Raw genomic sequence first — 10,489 nt, forward strand, 5'->3', positions numbered from 1 at the left:
TAATAACATTTTTGTACATGGACATGACATACTGTGAGTCTCAAACACCATTGTTTCCTCTTCCTCCTTATATAAATCTGGTGTTTACAAAAGACCACTGAAAAATAAGCTAATCCTAACATAACAGTGACTATGACGTAATAGTCTCTGGATCATTAATAGTTATGCCCCCAACATTTGCTTAGCCCAATCAATCGAAGTTCTGCTTCAAAGCTATTGTGAAAAAAAACAAAAGCTAGGACAATAGCGAAAATGGCAGATCACAGGAATAAATGTTATGTTCCAGGTTGTGCAGGGGATGTTAAATGCAGGGATGGGTTGGAGTCTGTACTCAGAAAGTCAAGGAAAACAAATAAGGTGTTCTTATAAAATAAAGCCAGCCACTGAAGGGACATGGTTAGCTTATTGCTAGCGGTAGCCTGTTACAATGCAGTACATAAGATTTCACTTACCACATAAAAGGAGAGATTACTGCGCAAATGATGGTGAATGATTTACAGATCCTGAGCATCAATAACAAGCATCTAAACTTGTAAAATATGTGGCAAGTACTGCCGCTGTAGTATAACGTTAACCAGAGCACGTGCGATCACAAAAGTAAAAGTAAAATGATTGTGCAATCAAAACAGCAGTTTCAATGACCTGCATATTAATAGTGGCTCAAGCTCATGATTAAATGTATATTTTCCTCCGTGTGTGAGCTACTGAAATAAGCCGCTCTGGGAAACAGCCAATCAGAGCAGAGCTCATCATTAATATTCACGAACCTTCTAAATAAGGTAATAAAAAACCATTACAAATCCTAGGGTTGTAAATGGACTTGTAAAACCGTTTCTGGAGAATTTTTGTCCTTTCCTATGCCATATACCTTCTATGTAGATATCAGACAACAATTTAAAATATTGTATCAATGCATTCTATGGCACCTTTAAAGAAAATATGAAGTGTTCAGCCTCAGCTATAGTATTAAAATAAAGATCATTGCAAAAGTCATTGGTTCTGCTGTTCACTGTAGTTTATATGTAGATGATCTCTGTATTTGTTACAGAAGTAAGTACATGAATACCATCAAGTGAAAAATCCAACTGAAGATAAAATACAGTCTTGGTCAACACAAACAAAAACATTTTGTATGCATTTCTGGCTGGCAGGGGCCACTTATGCTTTTAGGAGGCACGCTAACATTTGTTATGATTATTTTTCAGTCATTTTTCACTTTTTCATGAATGTTTTCTCTAGAAGCAAACTAATAATCTAATAAAACAAGTTCAGCTCAAATTAAATTAATGACATTATGTCCTTATTTTTTCTCTTAATTTTAACTGCAAATGGGAAGATTATGAAAATATGTAAATAAAAAGGTGGTCTCTCAAATACACCACAAGTAATATACAGTAATATACAGAATAAGCTGTATTGATTACTTGATTTGTGCTGATTTGTCTTTAGGAATGATAGACCATTTTAATTATAAGACAAAAGTGCATTTTATCAAACATTTACCACAATAAATTTGTTACATTTATCTCATTTCATTAACAAAATAAATTTCTTTAATTTAAGAAATTCATGTTACACGTTCTCTTGCAGCAGCTGATTCTTTGTATTCCCACGATTCACGTCTGCTTTAACTTATATGCAGATTCAAGCATCATTACTGTCGCCTGCAGGACAAACTGTGTATTGCACCCGAAAATGCTCTGTTGTAGTAAAAAAAAAATCCAGAAATCTCATTTTTAAAGGGGTCATCGGATGCCCATTTTCCACAAGGTGATATGATTTATTTGGGTCTTAATGAGAAGTCTATAACATACTTTAGTTAAAATTTTTCAGTGTTAGTGTAAAAAAACACCCTTTTTACCTGGTCAAAATTAGCCCTTTTCAGAGCGAGTAGTTTTGTTGCATTTGCCTTTAAATGTTAATGAGCTCTGCTCGCCCCGCCCCTCTCTTCTGTAGGGAGTGACAAGCTGTAATGTTTACTTTAGATGCATTTAGCCACGGAACTTGCTAACTAGCACATTATTAAGAAAGGTGATTTGCAAAGATGCATTAAAATCCCTTATACTCACTTCTGCTGTGGGTGAAGCTGCATCACAAATTATTTGTGTGAACAAAGACGCATTTATGTAGATCTCCGGGCGCATTTCCTTTCTAAAACAAAAGTAACTTTAATCCTCTGCGTCTTCAGAGGCTCAGATGTCAGGAGTAAAAGATGACTGCTTTGTTCATTAACACATTATTAGATGAAACAACAAAACACCTCAATCGAGATCCATCTTTATATCACTATGAAAATATATCTTAAACTTATCGACGCATCATCCAAGTGGATGCTGCACACTGTTGATGGTTGAGGAGAGATCCCCTATATGATTGTAAAGCGCTTTGGGTGTACGGCAATACACAATGAAAGCGCTATATAAATGCATCATCATTCATTCATTCATTCATTCATCTCTGAGTATTTGTTCAGTTCTGAAGCACATGACAGTTTCAAACAGCACCATTGAGCATCAACATGAATAAACCTCAATCTATCAGCAGCAGTATGTGGCAATGCTTGTCATTATATCTCCTCTCCTGCTTCAGTAACAAACTACAGACACTTCAACTACAACTCAGATTGTGTGATTGTTCTCTACAGGTTAAGGGATTGTGGCGTCACAGATGAAGGTTGTGCTGCTCTGGTTTCAGCTCTGAGATCAAACCCCTCACACCTGAGACAACTGGATCTGTCTGGGAATAAACTAGGAGATTCTAGTAGGAAGTTACTCTCTGATCTGAAGAACGATCCACATTATAAACTGGAGACATTATTCTTTTGTGAGTGTTTGTTTATTTAAAGTTTCTAAATTGAGTAACAGTCCTCCTGTGTGTGTAATTGGAGAATATTAGACAATAATTCAGCTCCACATTAATCTCTGTACTTTGAACTGTGTTTAATTTTGTGATGTGACCGATTTATGAATATTATGAATACTTTCATCTCTTACAGATTTTCTAAATGATAGTAGTTGTTGATCATTCACTGTTATTAATCAATGATCAGTTTATTCATAGCTCTGTAATATAATTATACTATATGTTTTTCTGAGCTGGATCAGCTGATGTGATGTGACAGCAGTATTGTCTCATACTCATATGTAACTGTCTGTGTGTTTTATTGCAGGACTCTCAGTATTTAGACATCAGTCCAGTTTTCTCAGGATGAGCTGATGGTGAATAAGGAGCCGCTACAGAGACGTCACAGACTCACAATCAACAGAGACTGAGTGGTGGGACCCCCCCAAAAATTAGGGAGTTTTCTTTAAAAAATTCTTTATGCCATTTTTTTTCAGTAGATGCTTCTGAAGAACTTTTTCACTAAAATGGGTAGACTTTAGTGTAAAACACTGTCATGAATTCGTTGTACTCCCATTTGTAAAAGACAAATTCATTGTTTTATAAAGAAAGCAGAAAATGGGTTTAGAATGACAGAAAGACTCATCTGATATAATCTAGAGATGACAGAGTGAAGATGTGTGATATAATATCACATTCTTTTATCGCCAAACTTTATAGAGACTTTAAAGAGTCATTACCCCATACAAAACTCAGATAAACACTGGCACTTGAATATTTCGTTTCCCAGCAGTGACTGTCCACTTCAGAAACAGACTTGATTTCAGATGCATTTAACCCATATTGGGCTCATATTATAAACTGTAAAAGCATGATGCATCAAATATAACATGTAATACAAACACTTGTTTTAAGCCAATCCCTAATCCTAACCCTAATTATTGAATAATAATTAATATAAGCTAGTACTTAAATGTATAATTACACTGTAACAAGGACACATTAAAATAAAGCGTATTTTTTTTAGTACATTGTCTAAAGGTTCAATAAACTGTTTAGTTTTAAAGATGTTGATTTTTCTGACTACTTGACTTTACAGGGTCAAAAAAAGAATGAATACCCTGGCAACAGAGGTAAATTTAAGTAGAATACTTGATCTGACTGTTCTATTCTCCTCTGTATTTCTTGATACATGAACCCCTGAAATACTCTCTAAACCTGATGCAATAACAAACAAGATGATTTGACTGCTTGTACTGTCTGTTAACTACTCAGGCTTCTCCTTGTTTTTATATTTTAGACATAATGGGATACATTTTACAGCAAAAGGATTGCAGTCACACATAAAAATTTAATAAAATATGCATGAAACCACAATATAAAAACACAAAAATATATTGCTCCAAATTTAAAAAAATAAAAGCAAAGTTTTCAGAATAGCGAATAATGGTCTCAGATCAAAAAATAATAAGCAAAATCAAAAATGTTAATATTTTATATCATATTGCACAAAACTGAAATAAAAATACAAAATCGTGTTTTCTTTGGTTGTATTTCTCTGTTTTTGTGCTCTCAGACATTTTCTGCTTGTGTTTTTATTATTTTTGTTTGCTTATGCTGTTTTTCCTTTCATTCTTGTTTCCACACTCTGGGAACTCTCATACACCCAGCACAAAGCGGCACCAGGCGTGACCAAAGTATTTTGAGTCTTCGTTTTCATGTCCTGTGCCACATCGTTTAAATAACCAATACATTGGTGTCCATTCGTGTGCCCATGGGCGTGTTAATCTGAAAACAAGGAATGTTTAGGCGCATTGTTGGCACGTAGCTATATTTTGAGGCAACTGACATAGACTGTTATTTTTCTTTTTTTTTTCTTTGGTTTCACTTTCGCTTTTCGAACCTTTGCTTAGGCTGGGTATACACTAAAAGATTTTTCAAATCTTATAAGATCTTTAAAATGTGAAAGACCACAAACATGAGGTGAAAAAATCATTTTGCTCCCATAGTGTGTGGTTTGCCACGATGACAAAGACAGCACACCACACACCAACAGATCTTCAACCAGAGTCCCGATGTCTTGAGATTTGAGAATAAATGTCTCACAACAGTTCTACAAGAGCTTTATTTTTTATTTTCAAGCTTTGTTTATTCATATTGAAATCAATTGACAGATATTATTGTTTGGAGAAAGGTTTGGTTAATACCTAATCAATATTTACTGTAATTACAAAAAGGGTTAAGGAAGTTTCATTCAAAATTATACACAGGATTTACCCAGAAAAATATTATTCGGTCAAATTAAAATCTGATATTGATTTCAGTTGCTCCTTTTTATGTCAGTTGCCCTGAAACGTTTATTTTGGCATTGTCCTTTTGTAAAACTATTTTGGCAAAATATCTGTGATTTTTATTGTACACAATATTGATAATCATTTTGTTTTGTTATGGAAATATGTATTGTATTATTTATTCCCCCATACATCAGGATTTCCAATCATAAATATTCAACATGTTCGCGATCGGGGCGCCTTCAACGTTCTTCCAACCAGATTCAGTCACTCTTAACACACCTTACACCACAAGGACATCTGATAAAATAATCTTTAGAACTACCAAGATAATCAGACATTACCTAGGATTGTCGAAAGGGGAGAAATTGGCCCAAAATCAGCCGATTGTCTTGTGGTGTATACCCAGCTTTAGTAAGCAATAATGAATCATGACGACTTGAATTAAAAACAAAAGAACTGCTTTACTGAAGTTTCGTTTAGGATTTATACAGGGATGAATTCACTTTGTGTTCACACACATACTCAGTTCTTTTTATTCTATCACACTCTCAGAACTGAACAGCATTATGAGCAACTATTCTTAAAGACTAACAGCTCAATAAATCACTATATTAACAGTTTCAGTTCTTATTATTGAAAAACAATTCATCAAACATTATACCAAGCATTTATAACTAATATTAATCTAATTTATTTCACAACATCCTCTCCCCTAAAGAACAACTGCTCATCAATATCTAAAGGATATATAAACTGAACAGGTCTTTCTTAACAAAGTCCTTCTGGATACGGATACATCTCTGTCAGGAAAGAAGCTCTTCCATTTTTCCTAATTTCCAGGTTTGTCTTGGCATGTTGGCATCTCCGTTGAGAGCAATGTCACTCATCTTCAACTCACTAGGTTTCTGTGGGCTGCAGGAAAGTGCAGATTTCAGGTCTAGCAAATAGTCTTTTCTCCAGTGATTCCACAGATTGGTCAAGAGTCTGTTTCTGTATCTCCACCTCCTTGTCATCTCCTCCTTACTCACAGTGAGATGATCATGGTCTGCAGAGAATGGTTTTGGTGGCAGTGAAGTTAGTCATTTGTCGCAAAATATACATTTTGTCAGAATAGTTTTTATAAGTTGTCAGCTTCCCAAAATCCAATGTCTAATTCTGATTTGTACAAGAGTGTCTCTCAGACCAGAATGCATGGTAAGTTCATGGTTGTACTGAACCAGCAGCTCACAATATCTGCCTTTGCTAGGTAGAATCCATAGATGTTTTTCTCTATAACTGAAGTCCAACTGTTGCAGTCTGCCTCCAACACACAGGAATTCATCGGCATCAAGAAAAAGTTTTCAAATCTCTGGTTTTTGAATCTGAGTTCAGGGTTTCACCAGCCTTTATCAAACTAATCTCATGACTAAAGCTGCAAACTTGTGTCACTTTGGTCCAGTACTTCCCAGCCTCAAACATTTCTTCAGCAGTTCAACTCACCTCATCTCTTGGAGCTTGAACTTGTATTGTGCACAAACCTCTTAATCCAAGCAGTGACCCGCAATACCTTCTTCAGTTTACTGTACTTCAGTAAATCTAGCACAGGCTTCATTTCACTTTGGTCGCTGCTGCTGCTGAGTTGCACAGTGATCTGCTGAACTTGTTTTAGTTCATTACTCACATCTTCTTCATCACTTTGATCTTCATCACTCTCTCACAGATTCAGTGTAGTCAGAAATGAAGGTCCTTTCCACCACAGTTTGCTCTTTTTCAGGTTAGATACAGTCAGGCCTCTTGAGAGGAGATCTGCTGGATTGGCTTTGCCTTTACAATGAGATCACATTGCAGGATTGGTTAAGGACCGTATTTTAGTCACTCAGTTTGACACAAACTCTCTGATCCTGGTTTCTCTGTCTCTGGTGCAAGGTCATTCATCGTTATCTTTCATTTCTTCTACATCTCTGGACAGTTTATCATTCTTTTACAAAGGTCCATGCCAGCTGTGGACATAATCTGTTTGTCATCAGCAGTTATGGAGAAAGCATTCTCAGCATCACTAGCACTTGAGATGAAGTCATCCACATAAAGAGATTCCTTTATTATCTTCACTACCTCATGAAGCTGGCCTTTATATTCCTTCAAATGTTTTCTGACAGTTGCGGTGAGGAGAATTGGGCTGGAGAGACTCCAAACACACTCTCGTCATCCATAACACACGCAGCTTCTCACATGAGTCTTCATGAGGCGGTGCAGAGAGCCAGAGGAAACACACAACATCTCTGTTCTTCTCAGCAAAAGAAATCTGCAAGAAATCCTTTTTGATATCTGCTGTCAGTGCAATCGAGATTTTGCAGTCTGATTTTTATTAATATACTGAGCAGATCTGGGTTCAGGTTAGGACCAGTAAGTAGACAGTCATTAAGTGATGGAGAGCCAGTGTCATGTGATGAGGAATCAAGCACTACTCTGAGCTTGTTGTTACCTGATCTTCACAGAGAACAGCATGATGAGGAATCAAGCACTACTCTGAGCTTGTTGTTACCTGATCTTCACAGAGAACAGCATGATGAGGCATGTAGTATTTGTAACCTTCTCTTAAGGACCTCAAATCTTTTCTTTGCAATCCTGTCATTATCTGGGAGTTCTGGCTTGTCAGGTCGCCACAGCAGCTCAACTTCATATTGTTCATCTTTGTACTAAGTTGTCTTTTTAAACTTGTGAAGAGCCTCCTCTTCCTCAGGACTGTATGTCTTCTTCATGGTGATACTCAAGAGACTCTATTTTACCAGAAGGCTTTCAGACGCTCTGAAACCAGTGTCTCTTCAGTAACTTGTGTTTGCATGCAGGCTGCATCAGCAACACTGGACACTTTGACTGGACCCTGCACTGACCATCCAAAGATGATCTCAGTACTATGGTACCGTCTAAATCCTGACTGTAAATCCTCACAGATACAATTGAAGTTGTGAGGATACCTTTTCACTTTCAGTCTGTAATTAATTAATTCTTTGAGATCAAGTTGTGATTTTGTAATGAGAGGCTTAATAACAGCCAGTTTAAAGGTTTTTGGGGCATATCCTAATGACAATGACAAATAATAATAATAAGCAGAAGAGGATCTATAACTTCTGAAAGCACCTTTTTTAGTAGCTTAGATGGTATAGAGTCTAACAAACATGTACATGTTGTTGGTTTAGATGATTTAACAAGCTTATTCAATTCTTCCTCTCCTATAGCAGAAAATGAGTGGAATTGTTCCTCAGGGGATCTATAGCACACTATCTGATGTGATACTGCAGCTGACGGCTGCATGGTTATAGTTTTATCTCTAATAGTATGAATCTTGGAATTAAAGAAAGTCATAAAGTCATTACTGCTGTGCTGTTGGGCAATTTCTATGTTTGCTGATTATTTATTTTGGTTAAATTAGCCACTGTACTGAATAAATACCTGGGGTTGTGTTTGTTTTCTTCTAAAAGAGATGGAAAGTAAGCAGATCTAGCAGTTTTTAGTGCTTTTCTATAATAGAAATACTTTTCTTCCATGCAATGTGAAGCACCTCTAGTTTTGTTTTCTTCCAGCTGTGCTCCATTTCCCGGGCTGCTCTCTTTAGGGCATGAGTGAGCTTGTTATACCACAGTGTCTGACTGCTTTCCTTAATCTTCCTTAAGCGTAGGAGAGCAACAGTGTCTGAAGTGGTGGAAAAAACAGAGTCAATAGTTTTGTTACATCATCAATATTTTCTGAGCTATTGGATATGCTGAGGAATTGAGACAACTCAGGAAGATTATTTAGAAAGCAGTCTTTTGCATTAGAAGTGATGGTTCAACCATATTTGTTACAAGGAGCTGAATTTGCAGCTTGAGCTATATGGAGAATATACACAAGAGACTAGATTATGATCTGAGATATCATCACTCTGCTGCAGAATTTCTATGCCATTAACATCAATTTGGTGTTGATCGTATTAAATCTAAAGTATGTTTACGACAATAAGTAGATCCTGACATGTTTTCAAAAAAATTGTTATAATGTCTATAATGCTGATCCCAATGCATATTTTTCATTGTCAACATGAATATTAAAATCACCAACAATTAAGACTTTATCTGCGACCATCACTAGCTCAAACAGAATATCAGCAAATTCTTTAATAAAAGTCTTCATGGTGCGCTGGTGGCCTGTATACAGTAGCCACAGAGGATCACAGAGGATTTATCATCAACACTTATTACTCTAGATAATGTTATATGAAGCATCATTACTTCAGACAAATCATACTTGAAACCAAACCTCTGAGAAATACTGAAAATATCACTATAAATTATAGCAACACCTAATACTTTTTAGCTTTTGGATGCGGCTCATGCTTATAACAGTAATCTTGAGGGGTTGACTCATTTAAAATAATGTAATCATCTGGTTTTAGCCAGGTTTCTGTCAAACAGAGCACATCTAGGTTATGATAGGTGATCATATCATTTACAAAAGGGAAAGAAAGGGATCTAATATTTATTAAGCCAAGCTTTATCATTTGTTTATCTTTGTTTTGTTTAGCTTTTTTATTAATCCATTGACAACAAGAACAACACTCATTGCTCATGACTGAATAACATTTGTGTTCACAAGGATCACTCTATGTGTAATGAAAACAATGCAATTTTATTTTACATTTGATTATTCAATTTCTGCACATGAACATCCTGCTTTTTTGTGCTATTGCTTATAGTTCGCTTATTGTTAAATGTATCAGGTATTGACAATTTTGCTGTTATTCATCCAAAGTGTATCTTATATAAAGGGTCACAGGAGTATTGAATGATTATTGAAGTACAGCAAAGTAATATAGTGATGTATTACTATAATTATAATTAATAATGACTATATATAATATAGTCCTGAGGAAAGAGGATAAGGGAATGATCTGATTTCTGCAAACCTAAAATGTTCTATTTTCACAAAGAAAAGTTTTACTTGCTAACCAAAAACAAATGTTACAAACACGTGTCCAATGTTTTAAAATCATAAAGAAATGCAACAGTAAGTCAATTCTAGTTCAAATTCTGGTTGGGAAGTAATCATTCTGAATTATTTGCAAATAATATTTAAAATATGCACACATCCACTTTTATTTGTATATGGAAAAGCGTTTTTTGTTATAACGTTTCTTGTCTTGTCACTTTCAGATTACATAAAAATTACATAAATCGCATAAATTATAATATCCATATTTACGAAAAAACTTTAAATCACAGGAATGTGCGCTCTGTGTCAGTGAACCATAAACCCCGCCCACTTTTACTTGATTGGCCATCTCAGTAATTTTGACATTGACGAGCGTTAGAGAGACAGCAGCCTAAACATGTCACTTTTAC

Source organism: Garra rufa, chromosome 2 (genome assembly GCF_049309525.1).
Source record: "Garra rufa chromosome 2, GarRuf1.0, whole genome shotgun sequence".
NCBI lineage: Eukaryota > Metazoa > Chordata > Actinopteri > Cypriniformes > Cyprinidae > Garra > Garra rufa.